The 18,665-nt window shown below is 37.6% G+C and overlaps 1 protein-coding gene across 4 annotated transcripts in view; it reads right to left on the reverse strand.

Moving 5' to 3' along the window:
- LOC134543716 (band 3 anion transport protein) overlaps window positions 1–18,665 on the reverse strand; it is a 337,233-nt gene that overhangs the window by 166,009 nt on the left and 152,559 nt on the right. For all 4 annotated transcript variants that reach the window (XM_063388400.1, XM_063388397.1, XM_063388398.1 and 1 more), the window contains exon 2: window positions 12,133–12,261. The gene's annotated coding sequence lies outside the window, so the exon portion shown is untranslated. The remainder of the gene's footprint in view (window positions 1–12,132; window positions 12,262–18,665) is intronic.

Consider the following 18,665-nt stretch of genomic DNA (forward strand, 5'->3'; position numbering starts at 1 on the left):
AGAAAGGCAGCAAAGGCCATTGTGTAGAACCTGAAATATTTTCAAACATTAACTAAATTAGTGTAATATAGTTTGGTAGGCTACTAATTGTTAACAAGAGGGCCTGATTAATAGAAATAATTTTTAATATGGTATTATTGAGCTAATATTCCTCGATGTAATGCATAACTGCATTCATTTTTCTTTAATTTCTAAAAACAATTTTAACTTTTTTACTTCTTTTCCAACAATTCTCCATGAGTGTGTTGTAATTCTTCAAGCAGTTAAACTAGAAATATGCCATTTTAATAGCTTGTTAGGTTAGGTAAATCAAAAAATTTAATACATGAGAATGATTGGTTGGCTTAAGTAAGCTACATTAAAAATACTGTGTGATTTTGTGAACTGTTTCTTAAGTTATGTTACCAACAAAAATAATAGGTATAAACTGTAGTGTGGTTGGTTAGGTTAGAGTTAGCTGTGTTACAATATATAATTCTTAAAAACTGTTAAAATGAGTTCACAGTATATTTAATATAACTACCATAACCTAATAAACTGTCTACACTACTTTCAAGTACTGTATTTGTAGTTAACCTAATCAAACCAGCCATTCCCACCATTAAGTTAGATGAATTAAAAATAACAAAAAAATAGTGTGGATCTGTGTGAATGGTTAGTTAAGATAGGTTAGTTACATTAATTGTACTACAAAATATGTGTGGATGGTTGGTTAGGTGAGGTAAGCTTAATTTTCTATTAGTAAAACAATGTTACAGTATTGATAGCCTATGTTAATTATTGGAATCAATGTCTGAAAACTAATAAATAAATTTAAAAAAAAACATATGGAAAAGTAGCTTTTCACCAGATTTACCTCATTATACAATATTTAAAATGCAGCTAACCTAACCAAATGTAGACATGAATAGATTTGCAGTATTTGAAGTGTAGCTAACCACACATAACCAACAATTTAAACAGTAAACAACTTGAAATATCTCAACAGAAATAAGTATCAAGGTTAATAATAGGAACTCAAAATTACCGTTTTCATAAACTTATTTTTATAATAAAGCCTCGCCTCCCCTACATAAAAGCTCGAAATGTTATTTAATAGAATCATCCTGCTTAAGGAGGGGAATTCCTAAATAAATTATTCATCAAGTTATTTGTTTTATGATCAGCCCCACTTGTTAACAATTACCTATGTTAACACACTTAGGTAATAGAGCCAATATGTAAATGAATGAGCACAAATTAAAAATTTCTTGCACAATTGAACACACAAGGAGGCCGGAAATAGCTTTCTGAAACTAAATAGAGAAATATACCATTTACTGTCTGAAGTCTACAAGCGCACAGATTAAACAAAAATGCATGTTGAGCCGTTCGTAGGCAACGGTTGAGCAAATACTCAAACACAAAATATGCATAAGCAGCCTATTTGAACTATTTATAGCTATGTTATGTTCATAATGTGCGTGTAAATAATATCGCTCTTTAGGTTAGGATTAATTTGATAAGCTATGACACGGCATTTATTTATTCTTCTTACCTACTTTGATCGTATTTAAACCACTTCATAATTATTCCACACAAACTATGCATTGAAAACAATGATTTCATGGTACAATTAATAAACATAAATAGCATGTTAAAAATAATGTTCGCGTGTTAAATATACACACGCTAACCTAAAACAATTGTTTTCGTTTAACTTCATCGCTTTACATCGTACTCGACTATATTTAAAACAATAATGTGCGATTATAATGCCGTTTTTATGACGGGAGGACATTATTTTTAAGAGTAATTATATCACTTACCTCACAATCGCTTCGTATCACCACTTGAAATGCCCGTGATATATAACGTAGCTCCGGTGCGATAAATATCACTTGAAAAGTGTGCTCGTAATCAAAGTTTGCGATATATACCGCCACAACGTCATCAATATTCGAAGTTTAACGAAACACGATGTGTTCGTAATCACGTTGCTGGTTCCTGCGATATTCTTCGCAAACCTTCGTTATTTATCGCAACTTATAACGCAAAGTGTGTGCTCGTAATCAGCCCGCAGGGTCGGAAGTTGATTCGCACTTGAAAATTAGCAACACACTTCACTTTCTCACCTCGCATCAACCACGCGAACTGCAAGAATGAACGCTTACACGGAAATTCCCTAACGAAGTCTCGGATTCCACACTGAAGCCGCGACTTTGTGGTTGCTTTACAGCCGATGTTAAGCCGCAACTTCCAGTAGACATCTTCAGCATGTGTTGCACTGAAAGGTGCAGCCAACCAGACGTTGATCTACCCCAGAACCCACGACTTCATTGACAACATCAGTTCAACCAAGGAAAGGCAGAGAGCAGGGTAGCCGAGTCTCAGAATATCTCCATGTTTGGCGTAGGGAAAGGTCACCTCTCGACTAATAAGTGCTCACAGCCATTGTGCTAGACAGCTAAGCATACCCGAGAAATACGCCTTTTCAGCGACTTAAGTAAACTGGACGTTATTTCCTGCTCCAACGAGCCCGTAGCTCACCCGGCAAGACTGCTTGTCTATTAACACACCTAGGTCGCTTAATCACATCTCGCTGTATGATTTTTTTCCTCATATGTATATATATATTCTTTTTATTTGCTTCCTAAGTATGTTTCGGATAAAAAAAAATTGTAATGGATAAAAATATATGCGTGAAACAAAAATTAAAACTGAAAAGAAAACAAACTTAATACTCAAAAATAAAGGCGTGGAACGCTGCAAAATTGTTACTTGTATATATATAAATATATATATACATATATACACACCCTATGTATAGTTTGTTTTTCCACAGAAACTGTGAAAAAACCTGTAGCGCTGAGCGTTAAAACAATGTGCTATATGTTGTATAACTTGATGTTTTCCGTTTTTATATGAAGAGTACCACCATCCAGTCGCTTGTGAAACCCCGAACGACGAACAATAGATTAATTTTATTATGTAGGGTGAAGTAAGGTGGACGCCTTTATTTTTTAATATTAATTTATCAGTGCATTATTTCTTTCAATTTGGTAAAAATAAAATATACAATTATTTTCCTACCAAAATATTTTTTTTATTGTTTTACATGCAAATTTTCATCGATTTAAATATTTCTGTTCGAAATATACTTAGGGAGAAAAGAAAAAGAAACGAAAATTGCGTTCATCGAGGTTTGATCCAACGACCAGGTGGATACCAGAGAAGCACTCTGCCGTTGATCTACGGGCTCGCTCGAATAAGGATTAACGTGCAGTGTATACTTAAGTCACTTAAAATTTTAAACCGGGACATCTTCCTCGGAAATTTACCCGAAATCTTTACCTGTAGTACTTTCACGGAAACACAACTAAATTGTATGAACATGTTTTACCCAAACAGAACCAAATAAAATATTTTGTCTTTCTTTTCCACCTATTGGCTCAATTAATTTTTGGGAGTTGGCTAGAAGCCATGCTACCCTCCACCAACTGATAGGAACAAAATAATGTTGTTTTAACACTACCAACCAATCTGCAGAAAATACATCAACCGTTCATCTTAAATAATGTAAATCTATGTTGGCAATGGGGGGGGGGGGGGGGGGGGAGGGAAAACGGAAAAATTAGTGGTTATACAATATGTGCATGAAATAATTTTAAAGTTATCAATTGTAATAATATCAACTGCAAGCTTTGTAGAGTGTTGGTTCAAAGTCACAATTAAAGAGTAACTCAAACAGTTTTAGATGAGCGCATACGCGAGTACATGTGCTTGCAGCGCCACCTACGCAAAACGACGACTCCTGAGCGTAAAGCGTTTTGTATTCTGCAACATGCTAAGAGTTAATCTGTATTTTCAGTTCAACGTGCGTTTATTTTAAAGTTTAATTGCAATGCCCCATGTGGCAATAACACCCGCCGATGGTACAGGCAATTCGAGACGACAGAGCTCTTTTTTCGCGCTGACCGCCACGTTCACCTGATATAACGCCATGCATTTTCTTTTTCTTTTGGGGCTTTATAAAAGATCGTATCTATGTTCCGCCGCTACAAAATTATTTGCAAAGTTGAGACACAGAATTGAAGAGGCTATTGCTTTCATTACTCCGGACGTGTTAACCTAAGTGTGAATGTGTGTCGTATAGCTAAAAGATACACATACTGAAGATTTGTAAGAAGAACCAGGTTAGTTTCCCTTCAATTTGATGTATGATTTTTTTTGTAAATAGTCTAAATTAAACTGTTATAATATACCATTGAAACTGGGCCATTCTTTTATGAACAGCTGTATTTCTCCAGAAAATGTTCGGAACGTGATGGATTAGTTTCGTAGCGTGATAGTGGCCTTAGTGATCTGTCGACGAGACGTCCAGTCCAAATAAAACAAGCAACGACCCGGGGCAGGGTCGACAAGCATGGAGCGAGACTGCTGTCCAATGGAGCTGGCCGCCTGGCCCGAGTGTCGGCGGGACGAGGAGTGTACGGGGGAAATAATGAATTTGGCAAAGAAAAATGTGTTCGCACCGAGATATCCCGATGGTTCAATAGTTTCCGGGTCCGCTCCACAGCAAATGAGCAATGGCGGACACAAAAATTTATTTCGGGAGGGAATTCTGAAAAAATAAAATAAGAATATAAAAAACTTACGTCAACTAAACGGGGATTTGGACACTAACTAGCATTATCATTCTCAGCATGCATCACTGTCTTTGTAGGATGTGATTCCAGGTGTTGTTAACAGCTTGCATCACTCAAAATAGCATACAGCCTTCACTGCTTCACTGAGATCTGACATATTTTCGATTTTATAACTTCTTCAGGGAGGGATACGCCCCCTCCCCCACGCGAAAGAGAGGCGTGATCGGCCTAAGCGTTCGGCTTGTGACGCGTCTATCTCTCGTCCACTCCATCGGCCGATGCGTCCGAGTAGAAGAGAGACAGCGGCAGCACACAACCTACACGTGAACTGTTTTGTCAACTGTTCATAAAGTGAAGTGAAAAGTTAATGTGGTTTCCATTGTTTATTACAACAACAATTGCGGCAAAAAAGGTAATTAATTCTTGCATTTTAAGAATTTGATTAGCGATATAAGCTCATATTTTTGTTCTTTGATTATTAAAAATAAGTAGCATCGGTCGGCGAGTGCAGTAATAATAGGTTATGTTAAAATTTTGACTAAAAAATTATTATCTCATACTAGCTGACCCGGCAAACGTTGTTTTGCCATATAAATTATTTCTAGGGAATTTCTAGCTATTATTACTATTTCTAGCATTACTATTGAAGTTTGCAATCACATCTACAGCATTAAGTGGGTGGAGAGTTTTCAGCTTCTCGACGTTTATTCTCTGTATCCATTCATTGTATACCGTTTCTTCGTAAACTGGGAAGCGGTGTCTAACAGCAAATTTATCATCGCAACCAGGCACACAGCATTTTCGTACACGTGGCGGCATTGTATTTTACTTAATACGTAATTTTATACTCAATTTAACAATCTTACCTCAATGAAAATATGACCACTAAATAATTGAATAAATAAACGCCAGACATGACAAACGCATCAAACGATGGTGCGTTTAAAATTCAAGGCAATTCTATCTATTGACGAAGTTAAGAACACAACTGTTATGAGCGCCTTTATTTTGCTAGCCGCTGCGAGCTCCACTAAGCGGGCTGGTCTCACCAAGGAGAAAAATATGAATTTGCCAGACCTTACTATGTGTATGATCGTGTGTCAGACACAGAGAAATGACACTCACTCACTATTTGTATGTCTATGACCTATTATTTTTTTCTGTTATAAAATGAAATTATCACTTTTTCACTCCCTTAGGGATGGAATTTCACATGAATATGTAGCCTATGTGTTAATCCAGGTTATACTCTATCTGTGTGCCAAATTTCAATCAAATCCATTAAGTAGTCTATGTGTTAATCCAGGTAATGAGCTCGCTGTAGGCGGGGAAGGTTGATCAAGTGTTAATTGATCAGCTATCGACCGGGGTTTAAAATATAAAATTCTATTAAAAATTAGGGGTTGTGATAGAAGGGTGAAAATTTAGGGTTGTATGTATTTTTTAATGCCACATTATAAAAATAATAAAAAACCTTTTTCCAAAAAATAAAATAAAGTTAGGGGTGGACAACCCTTATCACTTAGGGGTATGAAAAATAGATAGTAGCCGATTCTCAGACCTACTGAATATGCATACAAAATTTCATAAAAATCGGTCAAGCCGTTTTGGAGGAGTATGGTAACTAACACTGTGACACGCACCGGCGCCATCTACTTAAAATGTTGGTTTGTCCTGAATTTTTCCTGAATTTTCTTTGCTATAAACCACACGGAGCCCGAGACCTTTCCAACGACTGCAAAACCGTGAAAATCGGTTCGTGCGTTCTGGAGTTATAGCGTCAGGAAGGAAAACCCGACTTATTTTTATATAGTAGACTAGCTAAACCCGGCCACGCTTTGCTGTGGCACAGTTTAATATTAATTCATTGTTTAATTTAATATTTTACTGTGCATGGCTGTGGAATGTAATAGAAGAAATAAAAATGTGTTTAGCTTAAATATTTTTATTGTAAAGCTAATGGAAGGACTACATTCCTTGTTTTCCCATTTTTTGCATAAACATATAGATCAGATGGTTTACCGACTCTGGAGCACCCGACATATAACTGTCCATGAGAGAAGCATTCATTTTCTAAATTCAAACCGCACACTTGCAAAGATTGTCCTTGTGCTTTATTGATGGTCATAGCGAACGCAAGGCGTATTGGAAATTGAAGTCGTTTGAACTCGAACGCCATACCTGTCGGAATAAGTGGCATTCGTGGAAGTAATACGTCTTCACCTTTATGAAGTCCAATCAAAATTGTTGCTTCAATAAGATTATCCATTAATTTTTTAACTACTAATCGTGTACCATTACATAATTTAGGCTGACAGATATTTCGAAGCAATATAATTGGCACACCAATTTTCAAATTCAAAATATGTGGTGGTAATCCTGGAACATCGAGTGAATTGAGAAATTCCGTTGGAAAGTTCACTGCTTCATTTTGGTGCACTACTGAATCAATAGATTTGTATGTCATTGTTTCACCTTCGATTCTGTTTATAATACTATTGTTCATATCGTGTACGTCAACATTTTTAGCCGCTAGAATGGCTCTTTCGCTCAACCATGCATGATTTTTGAATTTTGTTTCGATGTTTTGGAATACCTTGTCTACTAATTCCTCTTTTGAATCTACGATGTTGCATAAATCAGATGATAAGCTGATTTTTCCTGTTTCTGGATTTGTAGGTACAGTGCCGTTACCAACTTCAATTATTAATTGTCTTGAAAATATGACTGCTGTTGGATCGTTCTGAAGTTTAACTCGCATATTCGTGGTTAAATGCATTTTTTTTACTGTGCTCCAAAAATTTGAATATTTTAAGCAGGCATGCAATTCATCAGCAGGTGTTGAGCGAGGTATCACTGGGAGCGTTTGCCTGAAATCACCGGATAGTAACACCAACACTCCCCCAAATGGATCTGGATTATTTCGCAAATATTTCAGTGTATGGTCTAATGCTTCCAATGACTTTTTGTGAGCCATTGTACACTCATCCCATACAATGATTTTGCACGTCTGAAGAACTTTTCCCATTCCTGATGTTTTTGAAATGTTACATGTTGGACTTTCTGTTAAATAAAGTTTTTTATTCTTTCTTGAAATATATATATATATATATATATATTTATATATATATATATATACACACACACATATTTGTGTAAATTATAGTCGTCAAGGCACAATGGTCGAGTAGCCTGATGTGCAAGGTTTTTAAAAAAATTTCCTTTTATTTAAATTAAAACTGTAAATAAAATCAATCACTGTAAATATCTGTAAAATAACTTTGGCAAAAGAGCACTGCGTGCTGGGATGCCATTCCAAAAATGTACAAAACATGTAAAAAAGGGTGAAAATATGTGTGAATAAAAATCCTATTAAATTGTAAATTGTAAAAATAATTGAACTTCAACAATATGGTACAGCATCGTCGAGCGTGGTCACAACTAAGTTGGGTGACCATGATATTTAGTTATAGAAACTTTTTTTTCCGACTTTTCCGGTGGATTTTCCCAAACTTTTATTTCATATAAACACTCTTCTGTTAAGATGCAATGTTCTGTAAAAATTTCAATCCAAACCATCGTATACTTTCCGAGTTTTGCGGCCAAATACATACGGAAGCTAAATTTTTATATATATAGATAAGCCGGGTAGTATCAGTCTGTTACCTACTGTATAACAGGTTGCTTAGTAAAAGAAACAATACAAATTTTTGGGTGGTTGGGCACTCCTAGAACAGTACCTATAGACTGGCCCACCAATCCAAACCATCGTATACTTTCCGAGTTTTGCGGCCAAATACATACGGAAGCTAAATTTTTATATATATAGATAAGCCGGGTAGTATCAGTCTGTTACCTACTGTATAACAGGTTGCTTAGTAAAAGAAACAATACAAATTTTTGGGTGGTTGGGCACTCCTAGAACAGTACCTATAGACTGGCCCACGCTTAGTTTGCAGTACAAAGTAAATGGCACCCACTGTTGCCAGACTGATACTACCCGGCTTATTAATAATATATCTTATTCTCTACATTACTAATAGTTGTACAAAGTTTTAATCTTACTATTTTTTCTAATACAACAATGTCTTGACAGCATCATTGCAGTTGTATACATTCTAAAAGAAAAATTAAATTCTTAACACCAATTATTATTTCACAGGAGAAACTATTTGTAGCATTCGGTAACTTTTAATAACACATTTCATTGTTATGGTAAAACAGAGCCAAAATATTTATTATTAAATTATATGAAACGAACTTGACGGGAAAAAAATCTGTTGAAACCAAGATGGCATCTTTTAGTTACTTTTTAAAACATAAGAAATTAATACTATCACATGATTTTTCCCAATTCTCATTAAAAATTCTCCTTTTAATTTTTTTTACACTTTTAAATTTTTTTCATTACATTATAAAGCTTTGTCTATATCTTTTGTGCTCTTTGGGTATATCTGGCAATAGAGCACACACAAAAAAAGACAGCGCTAGTGACATTGCAGAGAATAAATGCACATTAAAATGTCCACTGCGCAATAAGGATGAGACAAGGTATAAGATGACCCACTGTGCTGTTGCTCTCTCATGCTCGCCGACCTACCCCATTCCTCACGGCGTTGTTCCATCCTTCGCCCATGAACGGGCGCCTGGCCTCGTCCCACCCACCCAGCTGGCGTGCATCTACGGCGGCCTACATGTCAGGCGCTGAGAAAAATGCTGTCACTTTCCATTTCAAACGTTCTGTCTAAAGCCCGCTGCATTTTCCGGTCCCTGTTTCACTACAGTTCGGAAGATAATACACGGACATAACCATTATACTTTCTGATTTATAACACCTTAGCTCTTTTTATTAGACATTTAGTGGGAGGTAAATTTTGTGAATGGAACGGGAGACGCATGGAACTGAAATGTATAACCACGGTGCTGCCATTTGTGGCGGATGGCGCTAACCAAAGTTCACAAAGCCAAAGGGAAACTTTATAGTATCAACTGTTTAATTAATTTTGACAAGATGGACAGCATACTAATAAAATTACTTGTAAAATTAAGGTCCAAATCTGTTTATATTTATTTATTTATATATATATATATATATATATACACACACACACACATACACAAACACACATATATAAATTCTTTTCCGTTTTTATCAGAGCCATTTTATTTTATAGTTTAAAATATTTTGGTCAGCAAATGGAATGATTCGATCGTCGACGTAGATGCTCCGGTACAGAAATCTAGTGGCGGGTGCGATTCGCGTTCAGAAATGTATTTGAAAACACAATTTAAGTATATTTAATACACTCGGCATTATTTTTAAGTATTCTAAGTGAAATTTTATGTCGCGAGTTTCGTATAATAAGTGTATTTGCAACATGAGAACACATGAATGTGCTGGTTACCGAGGTTAGATGTTACACGTCATTGGTGAGTACTGAAAGACTCGCTCACATTTTTTTCTCTTCCAAATCGTGAACTAATCAACATGTTTTCTAAGTATAGTAAGGTAATAAGTTTGGTAACGGCTTTACCAGCCATTCAAACTAAAAAAAAAAAAAAAAAAAAAGCCTGTCCATCTAATTTTAATCACAGGACATACAAATGACACGACGGAGCGTACGAACAGTTCCGAACGCCTTTGCCTGAGTTGGTTCACCTTCGCTTGGAACCATCGGAAAGCGGTACATAAGGAACATTCACAATAAGCGTGTTCAACTTGTTTTAGTGTGTGCCGCGACACAGGCGATCTGTGTTCTGAGAGGGCGATGTACGGTAAAATAACGTGCCCTCGAACGTAGTACTACGAATGATTACGAAAGCTTGCGTTCGTTGTAAAGGACAGCAAGGAAAGTTTTACCGAACGCTGAAATAATTTAACTAAATCTAACTAAATGTAGGTGAGCTCATTCTTCTTTATTCGCTATGTAACCACCGTTAGGTGAAAAGTTATGAACGTGCGTCACTTGAAGGAATTTGCCCGTCGTACAGAACTATGACTGATAAATAAAATTGTAAAATTTACAGCCTGCTGTGTGCTTGGTAAGGGGAACACCATCGCAGAACATCGAAACTGTCTCACCTGCACTGCCTTCGTTGTGTCGCCAAGAGCATGTTGTCTGTTATTTTGTAGTTGTTTCAGTTATGTCGTCCTCATTAGGTTCTTTTCTGTGCTGTTTATTTTGTTGGATTTTTCCGATTCAATTCCTTCTTCAGAATTCCACATGTGTTATTTTCTTTTGACAATGCTCACCTTGTTTTCTGCATTTTTTATTCAAATTTTTGAAATCAAACTTTTTTTGATGCGATGAGAGTAAAATTTCAAGGCCGAATTTTAATGCAACGTTTCCGTGGAACATTGTTGTGAAATGTTTCTGACACAAAAAAGACAGAGAATAGGTACTTGGCCAAAGAGATATAAAGAGAGCACTATGTTGTATACGTTGCTAGGCTCGTTTTAGTTCTTCTCTTTGAGTTGATTCGTCCCCCACCCAAAAAAAAAAAAAAAAATAGAACAGAGAGAGATAAGATGAACAAAATAATAAGGTAAAGAGAGTGCACATGCGCTTGTTTCAGAAAATAGATACAGGTATCATATACAGTTAGTTGCGAATGCCTTGAATTTTATATTTGCTACCAGCGCCCTCACATTCCTCCTTGTTCAACCAGCAACGTAGAGAGCGCTGTTGAGACAGTTCCTACATTTCCCGCATACATAGCACTACCTGTTATGAATTTTAGATTTCGTTCAGAGTTGTGGCGTGTTCTATATGGTAGAACTGCTTGAAGAAACAGTAACACGCACAATTTTTTTTGTGGTCTACTACAACAGTGAGTAATATTTACTAAGAAAATTGTATTATTTTTCTCTCTCTTTCTCTCTCTCTCTCTCTCTCTGCCCTTTACCCCTTACAATATGCTTACGAGTAATCGTTTGAATTGCCAAAGTAGTTTCACGTCTATCACGTGTACTGAGTTACATGCACTTTTCTTTATTTATCAGTCTTGGTTTCTACGAGGGACACATTTTCTGACAGGGTCTATGGCCATAACATTTCACCTAGTTACTTATGCCAAATGAAAAAAAACAATTCAAGTCACACATTTGCGGAGCATTTATTTTTGTTTCTCGGTCATTGAAGTTATTTCGTAAACTAATAACTTAATGAAATATTTAAAACAAATTAAATCAAAGTTTTATTGTATATGTCGTTAGTAAAATGGAAACTATTACAGTACCTCAGAACCAAACGAGCCCCAAGCCATAACAGGACAACTTTAAAGAAGAGTAAAAAAAGAATAAAAAAAGGAAACCGGCTTCTCTCATTTGTTTAAAGATGGTTTGGTATGGGGGGGGGGGGGGATTTTTTTCAAACAGCCACAGGTACGCGACATTGTAAATTGGCTACGTTTGTCTGACTCACCAAGGCTTTGGACTTACTGTATTGTAGCTTTAGCTGAATGATTCATAAAACTATTCAGAGTGCAGAATGCGGTGCATCACCTGTGCAGCTGCACAGACAAGTGCATGAGGCGCAGGCAGCAGGCCACCGTCCCAGGCGCCGTGTCACGGGCACTCTGGGTTCGCGAGCTCAGCGACGCGCCAGGCGCGCTTATCGCGGTCAGCGGGAACCTGCAACACCCACACAAACACCGCGCCGTCAGCTCTCGTCCGCGCCGTCGCACCTCAGGCGTGCCAACACTGCGGTGCTAACCAGGGTCGTCGAGACGAACCACCACTACTTGTATTAGAGGTGGGTTGTGACAGCAATTTTCGGTATCTGTTCCAACCTGATACTGATACAGCATTGTACCATGTTACAAGTCTCTGATACTTCTGTATCAGACGGTCCCAGGAGGCAACAAAGCTCCGCGTACGCAGACCGTGCGACCGGAAGGAGAATCTGATACATTATTTATCACGCCTCGTAATTCTCTACCTCTGATACTCTCATGCCCGCCTGATACAACCAGTATCAATCAGTTCAACATTCACTGCAGTTCGTCCTGGCCGTGTATCACCATGTTGCGGGCTGTCATGCTTAGTAGTTAGTATCTTTATAGTGAAATAAGGAATGGATAAGTGCACGAAAAAGACTTCATTTGTGTGGAATTTTTTCACGGAAAATAATGAGTTTGCTAATTGTAATTTGTGTAAACAAAAACTGAGTTATAAATCATCGACTAATCTGAAGAAACATTTGAAAAAACATTGATATAGTATGCTCACTAATGTACCTATCTGTTTTTTTTTATTTTTGATAAAATCGTGAATTTTTAATGTATAAAAACACTAGTTACTAATTGTTTTCGAAAAAAGAAAGTCCATATGTTGATTACATCTGTTATTAGTGTCAACTGAGAATTTATTTGCATTTTCATAGCTGTTAGGTGCACAAATATAAATATTATATCTTGTATTAATGTACTTTTTAATATTAAAATTTCATTAGTTTTATTATTGAACGAGACGGTGCACGCACTGTGCACTGAGCGTACTTTGAAGTAGAACAATAAACAAAACGACTTGTAACCAGGGCTGCCACTCTGATATTCATGAAAAACCTAGATAACCTACAAAAAAAACCCAGACACATGGGTAAAAAACCCAGATGCGTCTAAAATGCTATCGTTGAAAATGTTTGCGTACTAATTCAAAAATATAAACATAACTGGTTTTAATATAAAACAATTAATTACCTTACAAGACTGAAAACAGTTAAATACAACCAATACAAGAAAATTACACTGCAGCAAAATGGCTGTATAAGTAATTCTTGGACCAGCACATATCATAAAAAAACCTACAAATATATACATGACAAAACAAACACCATCACTGCATTCTTTAAACCGGTAATTGTTTTTATAAAACTGCATCATGTACGTTAGTATTTATTCAGAGTCTGATTCTACAAGATTGGTTTGAAGGTTAATTGTTGCATTGGTTTTGTGTTCTGCAAGCCTCTTTGAAGAATGTGTTTAATTTAATATTCGACTTAGCTTCTTGAAAACTAGTTTTGTGTTTATATGTATTTTTGTGTGTGAAACACATAGACTTGTTTGCATTTATCAAACAGATATTGCAACAGATACAGTAGCTACTACCTTTATTATTGTTTTAGGTATAAAAATAATTAAAATTATAAAAAACCTAGAATTGTTGGAATTCATTATTTAAAAACCCAGAAACCCAAACACCATTGGAAAAACCCAGATCTGGGTGGAAAAACCCATGAGTGGCAGCCCTGCTTGTAACAATATCGCTTTGCGCCTCTCCTTCAAGGCTTCAACGCCTTCCCCTGCGCTTCCTCCGCTACATTCTTTCCCTTCTTTATCCCTTATTCGTCGTTCCTGCTCCTTCCCCTTTCACAAGCTCCGCCCAAGTGACCGTCATCTGCGATCGGGAGTAGTTGGAAATGGGGGGTTCAAGCACAGGCGGAGGAGCCAGGAGCCAGGAGCCGGCCGCCATCTTGGATGACGTCATCGGCGGCCATCTTGGATGACGTCATCATGACCTTTGACCTTGACCTTTGACCTTGCCAATCTATGCTAATCTATGCCAATTCGTGTACCAATCTATGCTAATCTATGCCAATCTATGCTAATCCGTATGCTAATCTATGCTAATCCATATGCTAATCCATGCTAATCTGTATGCCAATCCATGCTAATCCATCCGCCATTTTGTATTTCTAGAAATTTCCACCAACTTCGAATCGTGACGTCACCGTTGCACTTTTCGTCACGGCCGCCATCTTGGATTCGAATTTTTTTTTTCGAACTTCAACTTTTCGAAATTCGATGTAATCATCAGCCGCCATATTTTTTCGTCTGCTGGTGGCCGCCATCTTGTTTTCGTCTGCTGGAGGCAGCCATCTTGTGACGTCATATAGTTCTGTTGGTCGCCACCAGATAGCACCAGGGATTATTTTATTTTTTTCTTTAACTAAAATATTTTCAGTGCCGAGGCTGGGATTCGATCCATGGGACGTGAAAACGTCCAGGATGTCGTGGTTACGAGGCGGACACCTTGACCACTAGACCACGAGACCAATTGGGATATGGTGGAATAAATAATCTATATATGCTACGTACTGACGGCAAGTTTATGATAAATGGGGGGGAGGGTGTTTTTGCCTTCCTTAATGCATACCTAAGGCGCCACATTTGAAATAAAAATTATTATACAGCCGCCATCTTTAATTCCAGCACAGACTACCAGATGGCGCTAAATTCAAAAAATTAGTTGCCAGAGGTGCCACCATCTTGGTTCTCAAGTTGGCTGGTAGATGTCGCTAGTATCGCGCGCCAAATTCAAAAATTAGTTGCCAGAGGCGCCGCCATCTTGGTTCTCAAGTTGGCTGGTAGATGTCGCTAGTATCGCGCGCCAAATTCAAAAATTAGTTGCCAGAGGCGCCGCCATCTTGGTTCTCAAGTTGGCTGGTAGATGTCGCTAGTATCGCGCGCCAAATTCAAAAATTAGTTGTCAGAGGCGCCGCCATCTTGGTTCTCAAGTTGGTTGGTAGATGGCGTCACCGTCGCCATATTTTAGTTAATATAATCGATACTAGATGACGCCACCGTCGCCATCTTTAGTTCCTAGTGTTGCTATCAGAGTGTGCCACCATCGCCATCTTTAATTCTTAAAGTTACCGCCGGAGTGCGCCACCATCGCCATCTTTAATTCTTAAAGTTACTGCCGGATGGCGCCAAGTGTTATGTAGTCAGTCTAGACAGGTCGGGAACGAGTCGAGACAAGTCTAGACAGTCGAGAAAAGTCGGGGGACAAGACGAGACAAGTCGGTAGCCTGTATTCACCAAGTTTTCCGTTGCCGCCATCTTTAATTCATAAAGTCGCTACCAGATGGCGCCACTGTCGACCATATTTAATTCAAGGCATTGTCGCCAGATGACGCCAAGTTTGAATTTAAAAACCTACAAGTGTTATGCAATGTGTAACCAGTCGAGACAAGTCGGTAGCCTGTATTCACCAAGTTCTCTGTTGCCGTCACTGCCATCCGGGTATCTGACGAGTCCTAATTAATATACTCGTACACATCCTACCTCTATGACCTCTACAAACAAACTGACTGTACCTACTCCAAAATGACATATATATTACACCCACATGCAAACATTTGATAACCATCAAGAATGTCAACATACAAAAATATATAAACCATCGCTGAAACAAATTTCCCAACATTAATTACAATAAAAAAAGTCCGGTAAGATACTGTATTTTGTCTATAATTCAAGAAATGATGATAGAGTATTAATAAAATATTGGTGTTGTGTAGAGTCTCTCTCTTCTTCTCGTAGTGGCGGAAGACATCTCGAAGGTAGTGTTAGAATTTATGTATTAAAGCAATCACTCTAGCTGAGGAGACTAATAACTTATAGTTACAATTCAATAATAGCGGCAATTAAATGGTTTTTTGAAATTAAAGCAAACAACTTAAATGTTAAACACATATTTATTTAAATCTTATTATAAACAGCAAGGGATAAGAAAAAACACTGATTTAAAAGAATTAAATAATGAGCAATAAAAGTACATAATATTCACACACTGCACATCATAGTGACAAAGGCAACATAACCTATTTACATAAACCAGAGACCCAATACCTAAATATTTATTATAACTACAAGTTACATAGGGTATAATATACTCTGAAATACATATTAAAGAGAAAATTGATATAAATAACATTATACTTTGCTCAATAGTTCCAGAAGTAATGAACGCACTGCTACACGAGCAATTTCAACAGTTCTTTCATCACTAGTGTTTTCTGTGGAACATACTTGAGTGGTGTCTTCACTGATCGGACCTAGATGACTGAGATCTCGGGTTCGACTCTTGCGAGATGTAGGAAGGCGAAGCTGACGCCTGCGTTTATGCTGGACTGCTACTGATGTAGTAGGTGCTGGCGATGTGGGACTCATCTGGGTACAGCTAGATGATGTCTGGACTGAAGAAGTCTGACCACATGCAGATGCTGGCAGTGACTGAATAGTTGGTAGGTTGAATGCATGTGCGAAAACCTCTTCAGGCGTTGCAGGGAGAACTGTATCGTCTCTCATCATATTCACACTACAATTTCCATAGCCCAGACAGTTGATAACTTCTAGAGGCGTATCTTGAGGTCCTGGGTTTAAAACCTGTTTCTCGTGAAACACAGCGTCACAACTCTCCGAAAAATGTTTTAAAACACCGTCGATCCACTCACTATAATCAACAGTGCATAGCCCAGGTGTTACACTGGAGTATATCCTGTTCGGTTGAAAGTTAGACATCTCTGTTAACTACTTCTGCGGTAGGTCCTTACACCACCACAGTTTCAGCTCGACTGCCAATGTACTGTCAGGTCTTAGATAATGGACGACACAATCTACCTTGTTGCAGGATGTCTCGATGATGTCCGGAGCCTCCTCGTCACAATCACTGGTCCAGTGATGACCAAAGTTGCAGACCTCTAGTTGAAGTAACCATCCTCGGTGACGTAGTGCACACGGCAGAATCCTGGCGTTACTTCCGCGTACTTTGCAGTTGGATCGAACAGCATTTGCTTGAATTTGTAGCAGCTCTATACCCACACGACTATGTGTTGACTGCTGTGTCTAGGGTGTTGACCTCAATTTATACCGCTAGGACCCCCCTCCAGTCCAGTCACATGTACCGTTGCTTCCGTTGTTGTCCCCCCGCCTTGCTGGCGGCCTCCAACATTCGAACGAGGTGATCAACCATCCAAGCCCTAAGCATGCTCGCATTGTGTCTTGAGATCGGATTTGGACACCCAAGTTACATAGAGTATAATATACTCTGAAATACATAATAAAAGAAAATTGATATAAATAACATTATACTTTGCTTAATAGTTCCAGAAGTAATTAACACACTGCTTGACCAGTGACAGGTGTAACTAAATATTAAATATATTTTATTTTCCATTACCTTTCGGGGAATTTATTAATCATTCACTCTACGAAAAACAACTCAAGACTATATACCTGACCATCGAATTAAATACAGTACCGCTATGCTTTACATGAAAGTCTAATTAGTCGATAACCTATAAATCGTTCATGTACAAAGCCACACATACAGGCCAATTTTCTATGGACCATGAGACCGAGTCATGACAATATCAGACGTATAGGCTAGTCATTTCAGGACCGCAGGACCTTCTTCGTCTTTAGATAATTACAGTCATTTAGACCATCATGAAATTTTTATACATACTAAAGGACCAAGCGACCTTGAAAAATATTTTAGTAACACCAAGAGGTTTTGAACTAGTAAATATTCAGTCACTACATATTTTACTACGCGCAATCAACAAAACGGAAGCACCATCAACAAAAAGGAAGCACATTTTGGAAGCACAATCAATAAAGAGAGCAGATTTGGAAGCACCATCAATAAAAAGGAAGCACTTTTGGAAACACCATCAACAAAAAGGAAGCACATTTTGGAAGCACCATCAACATAAAAGCAGCACATTTTGGAAGCACAATCAATAAAGGCAACACATTTGGAAGCACCATCAACAAAAAGGAAGCACATTTTGGAAGCACCATCAAAAAGGCAGCACATTTTGGAAGCACAATCAAAAAAGGCAGCACATTTTGGAAGCACCATCAAAAAGGCAGCACATTTTGGAAGCACAATCAAAAAAGGCAGCACATTTTGGAAGCACCATAAAAAAGGCAGCACATTTGGGAAGCACCATAAAAAAAGGCAGCACATTTGGAAGCACCATCAACAAAAGAAGGAAGCACATTTTGGAAGCACCATCAAAAAGGCAGCACTTTTGGTAACACAAGTTACGAGAACTAAGTCTTAGTTAGAAATCAGAATGCAAGAAATAAAAACATTAAATTTTTACTTTTATATTTAATTTATTTCTTAAGATTATACAAATAGAAGTAAAATAAGTCATTATTGTATGTAGCCAGCTTTCCTCAGTTCTTCGAGTATGAAGGATATTTCTTTTATGCACGAATAGTTTCCTGCACAAAGTGAGC

This window comes from Bacillus rossius, chromosome 1, assembly GCF_032445375.1.
Source record: "Bacillus rossius redtenbacheri isolate Brsri chromosome 1, Brsri_v3, whole genome shotgun sequence".
Lineage (NCBI taxonomy): Eukaryota > Metazoa > Arthropoda > Insecta > Phasmatodea > Bacillidae > Bacillus > Bacillus rossius.